This window comes from Arachis hypogaea, chromosome 3 (assembly GCF_003086295.3).
Source record: "Arachis hypogaea cultivar Tifrunner chromosome 3, arahy.Tifrunner.gnm2.J5K5, whole genome shotgun sequence".
In the NCBI taxonomy this organism is placed as follows: Eukaryota; Viridiplantae; Streptophyta; class Magnoliopsida; order Fabales; family Fabaceae; genus Arachis; species Arachis hypogaea.
In genome coordinates, this window is record NC_092038.1 from 103,976,391 (window position 1) to 103,991,536 (window position 15,146).

General features: G+C 36.2%; 1 non-coding gene across 1 annotated transcript; it reads left to right on the forward strand.

Moving 5' to 3' along the window:
* Nucleotides 1–841: 841 nt before the first annotated feature.
* Nucleotides 842–949, forward strand: LOC112792901 (small nucleolar RNA R71). Its single transcript, XR_003197620.1, has one exon. It is a non-coding gene; the product is annotated as a small nucleolar RNA R71 (small nucleolar RNA).
* The last annotated feature ends 14,197 nt before the right edge of the window (nt 950–15,146 follow it).

The window sequence follows — 15,146 nt, forward strand, 5'->3', positions numbered from 1 at the left end:
CTTTTTTGTCCAGAGGACGTCCCAAGAGGTTTTTCTCACTGGGATTCACGTCCTCCTCCTCCTCTCTAGGCTCGGCCACACCAAGCAAGGTTATGGCCTTGCACTCTCTATTTGGATTCTCTTCTGTATTGCTTGGGAGAGTATTAGGAGGAGTTTCAGTGACTCTTTTACTTAGCTGGCCCACTTGTGCCTCTAAATTTCTAATAGAGGACCTTGTTTCATTCATGAAACTCAGAGTGGCCTTAGATAGATCAGAGACTATATTTGCTAAGCTAGATGGGTTCTGCTCAAAATTCTCTATCTGTTGCTGAGAAGATGATGGAAAAGGCTTGTTATTGCTAAACCTGTTTCTTCCACCATTATTAAAGCCTTGTTGAGCCTTTTGTTGATCCTTCCATGAGAAATTTGGATGATTTCTCCATGAGGGATTATAGGTGTTTCCACAGGCTTCACCCATGTAATTCACCTCTGCCATTGCAGGGTTTTCAGGATCATAAGCTTCTTCTTCAGAAGATGCTTCTTTAGTACTATTGGATGCATTTTGTAATCCATTCAGACTCTGAGAAATCATGTTGACTTGCTGAGTCAAAATTTTATTCTGAGCCAATATGGCATTCAGAGCATCAATTTCAAGAACTCCCTTCCTCTTAGGCGTCCTATTACTCACAGGATTCTTCTCAGAGGTGTACATGAACTGGTTATTTGCAACCATTTCAATAAGTTTCTGAGCTTCTGCAAGCGTCTTCTTTATGTGAATAGATCCACCTACAGAATGGTCCAATGACATCTTAGACAATTCAGACAGACCATCATAGAATATATCCAGGATGGTCCATTCGAAAAGCATGTCAGAAGGACACTTTTTGGTCAATTGCTTATATCTCTCCCAATCTTCATAGAGGGATTCACCTTCTTTCTGTCTGAAGGTTTGAACATCCACTCTAAGCTTACTCAGCTTTTGAGGAGGAAAGGACTTGGCCAAGAAAGTCATGAGCAGCTTATTCCAAGAGTTTAGGCTATCTTTAGGTTGAGAGTCCAACCATACTCTAGCTCTGTCTCTTACAGCAAAAGGGAAAAGCATAAGCCTGTAGACCTCGGGATTAACCCCATTGGTCTTAACAGTATCGCAGATCTACAAGAATTCAGTTAGGAACTGAATAGGATCTTCTGATGGAAGTCCATAAAACTTGCAATTCTGTTGCATTAAAAGAAACCAATTGAGGCTTTAGCTCAAAATTGTTTGCTCCAGTGGTAGGGATTGAGATGCTTCTTCCATGTGAGTTGGAATTTGGTGCAGTAAAGTCACCAAGCATCTTCCTTGCATTGTTGTTAGGTTCGGCAATGTCTCCTTCTTTTTCTAGATTCTCTGTAAGGTTTTCTCTGGATTGTTGTGCTTTAGCTTCTCTTAGCTTCTTCTTCAGAGTCCTTTCAGGTTCAGGATCTGCTTTAACAAGAATGTCCTTGTCCTTGCTCCTGCTCATATGAAAAAGAAGAAAACAAAAAAGAAGAGGAATCCTGTATGTCACAGTATAGAGATTCCTTTATGTGAGTAGAAGAAGAAAAGAATAGAAGAAGGAGAAGAGAAAATTTCGAACACAGAGGAGAAGAGAGGGTTCGAATTTTAAGATGAAGAGAAGTGTTAGTAAATGAATAAATAAATAGAAGGAGATGAGAGAGACGAGTTTTCGAAAATTGTTTTTTGAAAAATGGTTAGTGATTTTTGAAAATTAAGAGAAGAAATAAAATTAAAATTAAAATTTGAAACAACAAGTTAATTAAAAGAATTTTGAAAAAGAGGAAGGTGATTTTCGAAAATTAGAGAGAGAAAAGTAGTTAGGTGGTTTTGAAAGAGATAAGAAATAAACAAAAAGTCAATTAGTTAGTTGAAAAAGATTTGAAAATCAATTTTGAAAAGATAGGAAGTTAGAAAACATTTTGAAATTGATTTTGAAAAAGATATGATTGGAAAAGATTTGATTGAAAATTTATTTTGAAAAATATTTGAAAAGGAAATTAAAAAGATTTGATTTTTAAAATTAAAATTGATTACTTGACTAACAAGAAAGTAAAAGATATGATTCTAGAATTTAAAGATTAAACCTTTCTTAACAAGAAAGTAACAACTTCAAATTTTTTAATCAATCACATTAGTTGTTAGTAAAGTTTTCGAAAATTATGAAATAAAGACAAGAAAAATATTTAGAAAATCAATTTTAAAAAAATTTCGAAAATATAAAAGAAAAATTGGAAAAGATTTTATTTTTGAAAAAGTTTTGAAAAGATAAGATTTAGAATTGAAATCTTGACTTGACTAACAAGAAAAAATTAATTTTGAAAATTTTTGACTAAGTCAACCCAAAGCTTTCGAAATTTATGAGAGAAGTAAGAAAAAAAAAATTATTTTTTTTTGAATTTTTAATGATGAGAGAGAAAAACACCAAAAATGACTCAAAACATGAAAATTTTGGATTAAAACAAATGATGCATGCAAGAACACTATGAATGTCAAGATGAACACTAAGAAAACTTTGAAGATCAAGATGAACATCAAGACTTATTTTTGAAAAATTTTCAAGAAAAGAAAAACATGCAAGACACCAAACTTAGAGATTTTTCATGTGTAGACATTAATAATTCTAAAATGCATATGAAAAACAAGAAAAGACACAAAACAAGAAAATATGAAGATCAAACAAGAAGACTTATCAAGAACAACTTGAAGATCATGAAGAATGCAATGCATGAATTTTCGAAAAATTTTTGAGAAAAATAAGAATATGCAATTGACACCAAACTTAAAATTTGACTCAAGACTCAAACAAGAAACACAAAATATTTTTTATTTTTATGATTTTATTAAATATTTTTTGGATTTTTCGAAAATTATTTTGGAAAAACAAAAAAGAGAAAATATTTTTTAAAATATTTTTGAAAACTTTTTGTAAATAAAATAAAACAAGAAGAAAATTACCTAATCTGAGCAACAAGATGAACCGTCAGTTGTCCAAACTCGAACAATCCCCGGCAAAGGCGCCAAAAACTTGGTGCACGAAATTGTGATCTCAATGGCACCAACAACTTGGTACGCACAATTGTAATATCACTTCTTTTTCACAACTTCGCACAACTAACCAGCAAGTGCACTGGGTCATCCAAGTAATAAACCTTACGTGAGTAAGGGTTGATCCCACAGAGATTGTCGGCTTGAAGCAAGCTATGGTCACCTTGTAAATCTCAGTCAGGCAGATTCAAATGGTTATGGAGTTTTAATAATTAAAATATAAATAGAACATAAAATAAAGATAGAGATACTTATGTAAATCATTGGTGGGAATTTCAGATAAGTGTATGGAGATGCTTTATCCCTTTTGAATCTCTGCTTTCCTACTGCCTTCATCCAATCCTTCATACTCCTTTCCATGACAAGCTGTATGTAGGGCGTCACCATTGTCAATGGCTACTTCCCATCCTCTCAGTGAAAAAGGTCCTATTCGGTTTCCCGCATGGCTAATCAGCTGTTGGTTCTCGATCATGTAGGAATAGGATTTACTATCCTTTTGCGTCTGTCACCACGCCCTACAGTTGCGAGTTTGAAGTTCGTCATAGTCATCCCATCCCAGATCCTACTCGGAATACCACATACAAGGTTTAGACTTTCTGGACATCAAGAATACTACCAATGGATTCTAGCTTATACCACGAAGACTCTGATCTCACGGAATGGAAGGCTCTGTTGTCAGGAGAGGCAACCATGCATTGTGGAGCAGCAATCCAAGAGATACACACTCTAGTTTTCGCAGGTAGAACGGAAGTGTTTGTCAAGCACGCGTTCATAAGTGAGAATGGTGATGAGTGTCACGGATAATCACATTCATCAGGTTGAAGTGCAAATGATTATCTTAGAATAAGAATAAGCATGAATTGAATAGAAACCAGTAGTAATTGCATTAATACTTGAGGAACAGTAGAGCTCCATACCCTTAATCTATGGTGTGTAGAAACTTCACCGTTGAAAATACATAAGTGATGAAGGTTCCGGCATGGCCGTGAGGCCAGCCCCCAAAACGTGATCAAAGGATCAAAAGATAATCCAAAGATTTAAGATCCAAGATATGTAATACAATAGTAAAAAGTCTATTTATACTAAACTAGTTACTAGGGTTACAGAAATGAGTAAATGATGCAGAAATCCGCTTCCGAGCCCACTTGTTGTGTGCTTGGGCTGAGCATTGAAGCTTTCACGTGTAGAGGTCTTCCTTGGAGTTGAACGCCAGTTTGTAACTTGTTTCTGGCGTTTGACTCTGCTTTGCAACTTGTTTCTAGCGTTTAACGCCAGAATAGGGCAGAAAGCTGGCGTTAAACGCCAGTTTGCATCGTCTAAACTTGGGCAAAGTATGGACTATTATATATTTCTGGAAAGCCCTGGATGTCTAATTTCCAACGAGGTTGAGAGCGCACCATTTGGACTTCTATAGCTCCAAAAATTCTATTTTGAGTGCAAGGAGGTCAGAATCCAATAGCGTCAGCAGTTCTTTGTCAGCCTCTGAATCAGATTTTTACTCAAGTCTCTCAATTTCAGCCAGAAAATTCCTAAAATCAAAGAAAAACACACAAATTCATAGTAAAGTCTAGAAATGTGAATTTTGCTTAAAAACTAATAAAAATATACTAAGAACTAACTAAATCATACTAAAAACTATATGAAAAAATGCCAAAAGGCGTATAAATTATTCGCTCATCATCCCTCTCCCGGCGCCTTTCGTGCTCACCCGACCTCCTCGACGGAGAACGGGTTCGTGACAAGCTTGGTCATGTATTCATGCTGCCAGAGGGGTGGTATCGATCTCGTTCCCGCAATTTTTGTTCGAGATTGCACTCTGTCCCTGAGCTCCTGCATGATCCTTGCATTATCATCACCTGTTCCCCCGAATGGCCTCCTTTCGGGAGATCGGGAGCGTTGGTTTCCTCTTGAATGCTCATGAGAGGTGCTTGCAGTGCTCGCCCTAATCCTTAGGCGACTTCTCCCCTCTTCTCGTAGCTCGTCCGAGTTCGAGAATAATGCTGCCATCCTTTATACAGTCCCCACAGACGGCACCAATGTTCGGTTGCTCGGTTCTTGAATAGGTTGGTTGTGCAGGATACTTCGGGGTGACAGGAGACTTGGATCCAGATCACTCTCGCGTGATTAGACCTTGCGGGCTAACATGGAAGGGAATGGAGTGGAGCTCGAGTACCTTCCGAGCTGGAAGTATAACGTGGGGGGAGCCACCTGCAAAAAGAACTCCAACGCTCAAGTCAAAATCCGTACAAAGTGGCAGAAAAAGTAAGGGATAGGTTTCGTACCTCTGGAGAGGGGTAGGGCCCTTCCCTTATATAGTCTGTACTAGGGTGGATCCCACATGGGTAGACCTACCTTCTAGGAAGCTTCCTTCCCCAACTGTCAGGTGCCATGTGGATAGGGTGGTGATGCCTGGGTCACTTTTTGGCTCGGATTTCGTTAACCCATCGGGTCGGTCGATTCCTTGGACCTGGGCATAGAGCCAGCTGGGTCGGGCCAAAACAAAATCATATGATGATAACGTATGTAATCTATTGTTTACAATTTACATAGAACCCGGATTTGAACTGGTGACACAATGATTTTGAGTCCTCTGCTCTACCAACTGAGAAGTACAGTAAATTGATGGAGCAAGTCAGAGACTAATCACAACTAATCAGTCTTAAAATAGTTGATGGATACATATTTAACAATTAACATATTCTAAATCTATCAGTTCTTACACCTTATTTTGTATAAAATGCAAGATTGGTGACAACAAAGCCTGGTTGTTATTGGTTTATGAAACTCTCCACAAACCTTAAAAATATAGCACCAGGGATTTAACTACAAATTATTTTAATGTAAAAGTTGGGCGAAAAATATTGTTACCATTTTGTTATGTTGATGGCATCAAATATTGCTCAATTGTTTGTCATTCATGTCCCCTATATGCTGAAAAATGAAATTTCTACTCTCACAAGTCACAGCGTACCATGATATTCCAATCTCTCTTCTGTAGGATATTCCAGTTAGCAGAGGCATTGTATCAGAAGTGGCTTGTGCTGGAAGAAATAGAGTCTTTAAAGGTAAGAGTTGCTTCATTCTTATTCTGATCATGTTTTCTTAAGCAATTACTATACAACTTCAACTTTCAACATTTCTATCATGCATACTTAACAAAGTGAGGAACCATGCTTATGATTGTTTCATTTCTTGGTTAACGACTTAAAGGTTAACTCTTAGTGTAAATAGTACCATATATCATTTATGTAGATGGTATTGCATATGTCTGCATAATCTGTCGCATTGGGTTAAAGCAGTAGTGCTGCATGACAATTAGCTCCAAGAAGTGAGAGATCCCTGTAAAGCGTGTCAAGTTAACTTCTTTTCTTATACATGGCCCGTAGATATCATCTGGTGTATGCCATAAGTGCTACTTTTCATTTAACCTAAAGATTCAAATAATGTCTTACATAACTATATTTGTTATGATCAATTGATGATCATGACGATTAACAACATAGTTTCTTCTTTTTTGTGTCTGCTATGCTTCTATAAAACTTTCTCTTATGTAGTCTGCTATGGTTAGTTTCAGTCATCTGCATTATTATTTTGATGAAAATGTTAAAGTGATTCATTGGCCTGAAACGAGTCACTTTTCCATTATGGTAGTGATGACATTTATTTTTTTTATAAAATAAATGTTGGCAGACTTGATGACTTGGTGTATATTGTCAAAGGAGGGAGATACATAAGGTGCAAAGAAAGACGAGGACAAGAGTAGTGACCAATCTACACACAATCCATACTTGTTTGAAGAGAATTTTAGAGAACTAAAGAAATGGGTTGATGTCGAGTCCCCAAAATATGGAATCCTATTAGTAGTAACATGCGAGAAGCGTGCTCAAAGGCTTGGTACAGCATTGAAGGTATCCTCTCCTTCCTTGTAATGACCACTGATTAAGTTTAAAACCCACAACTTGTGTTGAGATAGATCATTCTTCAGAGAATCTATGCTCATGAAGCAACTCTCTTGTCTATTTTCCAAACCATTGTCCTCCTTTTTTTGGAATATGGTAGTTATAAATCACTAGGGATCCTATTTGAACATTTTTCTCATCTTGATTTCAGGCACTCTTGGACCTAAGTCAAGATGATCCAGAGCCTGCTAAGAAGAAATTCTATGAACTAAAACTATCTTTGGTTGAAGAGATTGGATGGACACATTGGGCAACATATGAAAGAGAGTGGATGCTTGTGCGTTTTCCCCCAACCTTACCCCTTTTCTAACTTTTACAACCCTCTAATTGTGGGGTGTATTGTATTTTAGACAGCAATACTGTCTATTTTCATCAATAATTGACTGTATTTATGAGAATACAATAATTCATGTAATATTATACGTTTGTACGTGTGTGTGTGTGTGTGTGTGTGTGTGTGTGCGCGTGTGTGTGTGTGTGTGTAACATCATTTTCACTTTGCAATAAAATTAGTTTTCCCTACCATATAAGGTTTTCTCCTTTACTCCAATAATGATGTAGGCTTTTGTTTTCCATTAATATTTAGACATCATATATATGTGCAATTTCTCAATTTTGAACTCCAATTTGGATATAAATATTTAAGAGAAATACTACACATTCAAGTTTTTTTATGAACTAAATCCAACCAAGTTAAACAATATGACTTGGAATAATGCTAGTTATAACTGATTTTTGTTATGTTAGACTAACTTAGTTGGACTTAATTAACAAAAAGACTTGAATGTATAACATTATTCATATAAATATTGGAACAAACTAAGAACATATATCTTCATTCTTGAACAAGCTTAGAATTTAACTATTTTGTGTATATGAATGATAACTTGATAAGTCAATATTAACTACTTTATACAGAGGTATACAGAATGTAACCAATTTAGAAATAAATTTTTAGATAATGTAATTAAATTAAATTTAAATTTTTAGATAATGTAATTAAATTAAATTTATAGTTATAACGAAATATATAATATCATATCATATCTAATAAAATCAAATTATTATTTATAATAAAAAAATGTTACAATTATGAGATGTGATATGTATTGTATACGCATAATACATATTTTTGTACCAGTGATTAACTAGTTAGTAATTTAAAAAAAAAACATTTTTGAAGAAATTAACGTCAAGGAAGGAGAGAAGGAAAGTGGTTAGTACTTGCTTCCTGTTTCCCACACAGATAGCATAGCTTACTTTACTAATCCATTGAGCTTAGCTTACTTTACTAATCAATTAAGCTTTTCAAATCAAAGGTTTGCATCTTATAATTAAGAGTCCCGCTAGGGAGACAATGGGATATGTATACAATAGCTACAATGGGCTGTTTATTGGCCCAATTTTCATTAAAAGAGTAATTAAACGCTAAATAACCCTAATTTCTAATTGCTGTTTAATTTACCCCACCACCAATTAATCCTATTTCAAATTTTACCCTAATTACCCAATCCTTTCGCTTCCCACGCTGTCTCCCCTACCCAAAACCCTCCAAGTTGCTGCAGAGACACCTATCGACGGAGAACCACATGCGTCGGAAGCTGCAACCTCGGAAAGCGACCCATCCTCGCGAGCGTCCTTGATCGCTCCCCTCAAGTCCATCACCCTGTTGTCGTTGCACACCTCCACGTCATTGGAGCTCAGCCCCTACGCGCTACGCCGGCAACCCGATCTGTAGCCCAGCCACGCACTCCTCCGCTGCACATCTCGTCGCACGGAAGTGGCCGTATCCAGCGGAACCCGTCGCACTGGTGGTAGCCGAGCATCCGACCGTGGAAGATTAGCCGCCTGCTCCTCGACCATCCACCGGGACCACCATGAACATCATCGCCGGCAGTAGACTAACTATCCGGGGTAAGTGGGTTAACTTGTTCATTGATTGAATCATAATTTCTGTTGCATGTTGTACTATGGACAGATTTTGCTTTTGATATGAGTGATTATACGCACTGAGAAATCATTAGGTTCAATTTTAGTATCTTGCAGCATATGTAGTATGATGTTGGTTGAGATCGTTGCAATTCATGGTGATCTAACTTTAGCGCGGGAATGGCTGAAAAAGCTTGGTAATGTTGTATATATAGCAGCTAAATTTTCAATTTTTTCCCACCCCGTGCGAACTTGTGCATGCAATGTGACGTAAAGTAGTTGACAAATGTTGAAATTTGGTTGATATTTATAGGATGTTTATTTATGTAGCCTATTGGATGGTTAGTCTTACAAGCTATTACTCTATTTTGAATTTTGGATTCACAACAATTTCCAGTCCTTGCTATATTGCCGTTGTTACTTTAGCCAAAGAATTACCTGAACCTTTTTATTATTGGTGTGTAATTCAAACTACAAATATATTCAGGTTAAAGCATGTATTTTTCATGTTTGTTCAAATATATTAGAAAAGTGGAATGGTGCATCACTGAATCTAGTGATCAGAAGTGAAAGGAAACTTTATATGTGTTTTTTGCATTTTATCCTTTGTAAACACTCTTGTTTATTATGTGATGCAATGGTTGGTCTTAATCATAGATATTGGGCACATTTATTTGGATAGTTAGATCAGTATATAATCGGGCCATTGGTTTTGATAGATAATGTAAGTCAAGGAAAACTGGGAGAATTTGTTTCAATGACAGTGAATGCTGTTTTCAAGTTATTACTTTGAATGCTCCTACAAAGACATGTATTGTGTGGTTTTTATTTCTTTTTTTAGTATTTGCCGTGGTTGTGTTTGTTCAGTAAATATTTTCGTTCTAGATAATCAAAATGGAGTACACCTTCACTGGATAGATAATTTGTGACTTATTTTTGGCATGGCCTTTTGTGTAGGATGAAACTGATTTATGGGTCTGCAAAGCTGTTACATTTTGCGAAAGTAGTTCACACGGATGGTTGGTGTGGTTGTGATTGACGTCTTTGCTGCCCGTCTTGCTTTGTTAATAAATTTTGTTAGCATTTTGGATGGTTGCTTTAGTAAGTTATTGGTTGATTGTTGTATCTGATAGAAATTGCGCTTCTTTATTTGGATTGTTACTTGAGTATGTGGTTGGTCAGTTGGTCTTCGTAGTTGATGATCTGTTTTCATGAATTAGATTTTTATCTTAATTATAGATGGTTACAATAGGGATATTGGGAAGTTTGATGTTGATAAATCTTCTGAAGCATATCACAAAATAGGAAAAAGCTAGCTTCTTCAACGCCAATAATTTATTTTCTATCTCAATACATCAGTATTTTATTATGATGCCTTCTTATTCCAACAATTAATGTTATATCAATTGAATTATAAAATTATGATATAATTTACGTTTTTTGACTACAGGTTACAGGCTTCTTTTTCATGTTATTTGCATGGTTTTTTGTGAAAGGAAAAATTGATTTGTGGAGCTGCCAAGTTGATGGATTGTGTGAAAGTAGTTTACATTGATGATTGGTGTGGCTGTAATTGACGGCTGTGCTCCTCCTATTGGTTTGTTAGTAATATTCGTAAGCAATTTGGAAGGTCGCTTTAGTAGGGTATTGGATGATTGGTGTATCTGATAGACAATGCCCATATTTATTTGGATCATTACTTAAGTTTGTGGTTGGACAGGTGGATTTTGTATTTGCTGCTATGTCTTCATGAATTAGTTTTTTATCTTAATTATTGATGGTTACAAAAGGAAAATTCTGAGGTTTGATTTTGATATATCTTCCGTAGCATAGCAGATATAAGAAAAAGACTAGAATCCTTGAGGCGAATATTTTCTTAGTTACCTCAATACATCAATGTTATATTCTCGCGCCATATAGCTCCAAAATACTAAAAACGAAAAAATAGCAACAAAATATACATTGACACACATTTCATATTCATTTTTTATTTTCACCTACCATATCATGCACAATAAAATAACAAATACTAACTATACAATAATTTCTTTTGCATTGCCATCAAGATTATTGTGAATTAGAATTTTAATATCCATTCTCTTATGTGAAAAAATTGTATTTTTTCAGTTATTTATCCAAGCACTACAACTTTAAAATAAGTATTTTTATAACTAAAAATCAACACAAAATAACTTATTTATAAGTTTCTATTAATAAAAGTCTTTCTACTTTAAGCTCTTTTTCCAAAAGAACTTATTTAGATTGTTAACCCAAATTGGACCTTAGTCTTAAGACCACAAATACCTTTTTCACAATTACCTTTTTCAAATTGGACCTTAGTCTTAAAACCTTAGTCCTTCTACTATTTGTTACTATTTACACACTACACCAAGACTTCTAAATAACTATTTGGGTGACAATAGAGATAACCATCTGTTAGCCTATAGAATCGAACATCCAGCCTTTATTACTTGTAACTGACCACATACTCTACACCAAGACTATTACGAATAACCATCTAGGTACCAGTAAAAATAACCATCCGCTATCCTATTGAATCGAACATCCATATTAAAAATACTTGCAACTGATCACACACACTACACCCTAATTATTCGAAATAACCATCTGGGTAACAAAAGAAATAACCATTCGCTTTCCTATTAAATCAAACATCTAATTTATAATACTTTTAACGAATCACACACACTATACCCAAACTATTCAAAATAACCATCTGGATAACAATAGAAATAAACATCCGCCATACTATTAAATCGAATATCCAGTTTAACATAATTGTAACTAATTATACACACCACACCAAGGCTATTACAAAATAACTATATGGGTTACCAATAGAAATAACCATCTGCTACGCTATTGAATCGAAACCAAGTTTCTTTGCATATGTTGCATAAATATCCTTAGCCAACTTCAAATGCTCAAACCACATCCCTACTCTTGGTATTTCATCTTTGGCAAGGCAACTATGATCCGGTAACTGCGAATCATTTCAAAACAGATATCATTCGATGAACATGAGGATTAATGGTCGATTCAAATATGCGGTTCATGAAAAAATAGCAATATACTAGAGACCAAACCTCATCAACAAGATCCGTGTCATGACTTCCAGTAATATCCGTATATTCTATGACCTACAATCAAACATATACAAACTAATTAGATATAGTACTATTAAACAAATTTCAACTAAAAAGATTTTATTAATATTTTTTCCAAAAAAATCATTAAAAATTTATTACTAAATATAACTTACAAGAAATAATAACAATGAAAAGTGTACTCATAAAAAATCTCACCTAATTAGTTAGGCTTATATTAAGTATTCATATAGAGCATGTATGGATCTGCCACAACTGAATCGCACCTACACAACCTAAAACCAAGTCAATTTCTATGCTTTGAAAAGTCAAAAAGCTCATTATTTCTTCTTGGATGTGAATGATACACTCCCATTCTCCATTTTCGTTTCTTCAATACTTCCTTGCCAATCCTCTCTTATTTCTTCTTCTTCTTATTTGTTTATTAATTAATTTATTTTTCTTATAGTAGTAAACAGTGTTGTATGTATTGTGGATTTTCTAATTGGAATTTTGGGGCCTTTGAGTACTATATTGTATGTTATGCACAAATGTACATATATTTTCTAGCAATATTATATAGCGTGGAAAAATAAAAAAGAATGCAACAACAAAAAATACCACATAATATGCAGAAAGCATATGAGCATATAACTAAAAAATATGCAGGGATCATATAAGCATACCATGCCTTTATAAAATACTCATATAAGTATTCTATGGTTAACATGCTGCAAATACAATTAGCATACACTTCAATTTAGACAACAATTTCAGCCACTGCATCACCTTGTGGTTATTTTTTTTAATTAATTGAATGACCATCATGTAGGGATAATATACGCACACCATACATTATAATGCATTCATATAAGCAAACCAATAAATTAATTTATGCTACCTGATCATTCATATAAGCACATAAGTCCATAATAGGATGGTTAGCATATAAAGATGCCATACAACATGAAGGCAGCATAAATTCATCTACAAAAGCACGCATAAAATATACTTCCTGCATATATTCATATAAAAATGAAATGATTAATTAATTTCAGCAAATCTTCAACGCATATTGATGTGTGGAAAACGATCCAACACAAAACTCACCGGCAAGTGTACCGGGTCGCATCAAGTAATAATAACTCACATGAGTGAGGTCGATCCCACAGGGATTGAAGGATTGAGCAATTTTAGTTTAGTGGGTGATTTAGTCAAGCGAATCAAGTTTTGGTTGAGTGATTTGTGTTTAACAGAAAGTAAATGACAGTAAATGTAAAGGGGGAAGGGAGAAGTGCAATAAATTGAAGAACAGAATTGTAAATGTGCAGAATCTTAAAGAGCAAGAAAGTAAATGACTGAAACTTAAAGTGCAAGAAACTTAAATTGCAGTAACTTAAATGGCAAGAAAGGTAAATGGCTTGAATATAAAAGGGAATCGAGGAATGGGATTGCAAGATATAAACAAAACAGAAGTAAATTGCAGCAAGAAATTGAGCAGAATTTAAATCAGAAGCAATAAGCACTCAAACAGAATTTAAAGGGGATGCTGCAGAGGTTCACAGAAGAACCCAAAATAAGTTGTGATCTCAGGATCCCAAGGGCTTAGGTAGCAGAGCCTAAAACCCAATTTCCTTCCCAGATCTGAATTATCTAAGCAATTGACAGAAAATTAAAGAAGAAGCAAGAGAAGAACAGAATTTGGATTGAATTATGCAGAAAATTAAATGCAAAGAGCTTGAATGGGAATTGGGACAGAATTTCCCCAATTTCACACACCCAATACTCAGAAAACAGAAGAGTAGAATTGCCCAAGGGAAATGAGGAAGAAGATCTGCCAATTCTTCCTTGATCCTCTTAGTGCTCGGTTAATTCTCTCAAGAAAGCTCAAAGACAAAATTTCAAAGCTCAAAATGAAAGCAAAAATTCAAAAGCTTAAAGTAAAGGTAGCTAAAGGTCCTAATTACATCAAACTAAGTCCTATTTATACACTTTCTATTCTTGGATAATGGGATTTGGATGGGCTTTTGGATTGGTGAAGAAATGAATTCAAAATAATTTTTAATTTGAATTTTTGGCCCAAAGTCCACTCCCAGGAGGCTGCCCTGCCCTTGTGGAGGGCAGGGCAGAAAATTGATGCATGGTGCAGAAGCTTGGTACGGCCATGTTGCATGTTGGTGCGAGTTGGTGCGTGTCTGGCGTGGTTGGTGCGACCAGAGGCTGCCCTGCCCGCGCCAAGGGCAGGGCGGGAAAGTGTGGTGCGCCAGGGGGCGTTTGGCGTGCGCCTGGTGCTGCCAGGGGGGCGTTTGGCGTGCGCTTGGTGCATTGGAGGCTGCCCTGCCCGCGCCAAGGGCAGGACAGGAACGGGTTGATGCGCCAGGGAGCGTTGAGCGCTCGGATGGTGCTGCCAGGGGGCGTTTGGTGCGTGCGGTTGGTGCTTCTTGATGCGCACACTCACCATTCTGCCCTGCCCGCGCCAAGGGCAGGGCAATGATCCTTCCTTCATGGCCCGTGTTCGAAACTGGGCGGAGGCATGCACGCTAATTATTTTCTTGGTTTCTTGGCACGCTAGTGTGTCTCAAGGCTTGGCTTCCTCATGGTTCTTGGTTCGAACCTTATGGCATGCATGGGAGCTATTTTTCCTTGGATTTTCTTTCTTGAGGTGCCCGATCCTGCTCTCCACAAGGGCAGGGCAATGTTGCTTCTCTTGGCTCCAAGGCACCATTTTGTGCTATGCCCTTGGAGTGGGCAGGGCAAGGTTGCCTTTTCTTGTTTGGTCACCAAATGCTGCCCTCCTAGAGAGCAGTCTGCCCTTGTGGAGGGCAAGGTTGCTTCCTCCATTGTGATGCGGCACGCTTCTCTCCCTTTGGCCACGCTTTCCTTTTCTTGTGTCACGCTTCTTAGGCCACGCTTTTCATTTTCTTTTCTTTTCTTCACCTAAAATAAACCAAACAACCACTCAAAGTATCACTAAATTCAAGAGGCTTATAAATCAATTAAAATGCAATTAAAATTAGCTTAAACCTCATAATTTAACATTAATTTCATGGTGGTTGCTTGATTTAGAGAAGTTGTGCATTTTTACTCCAA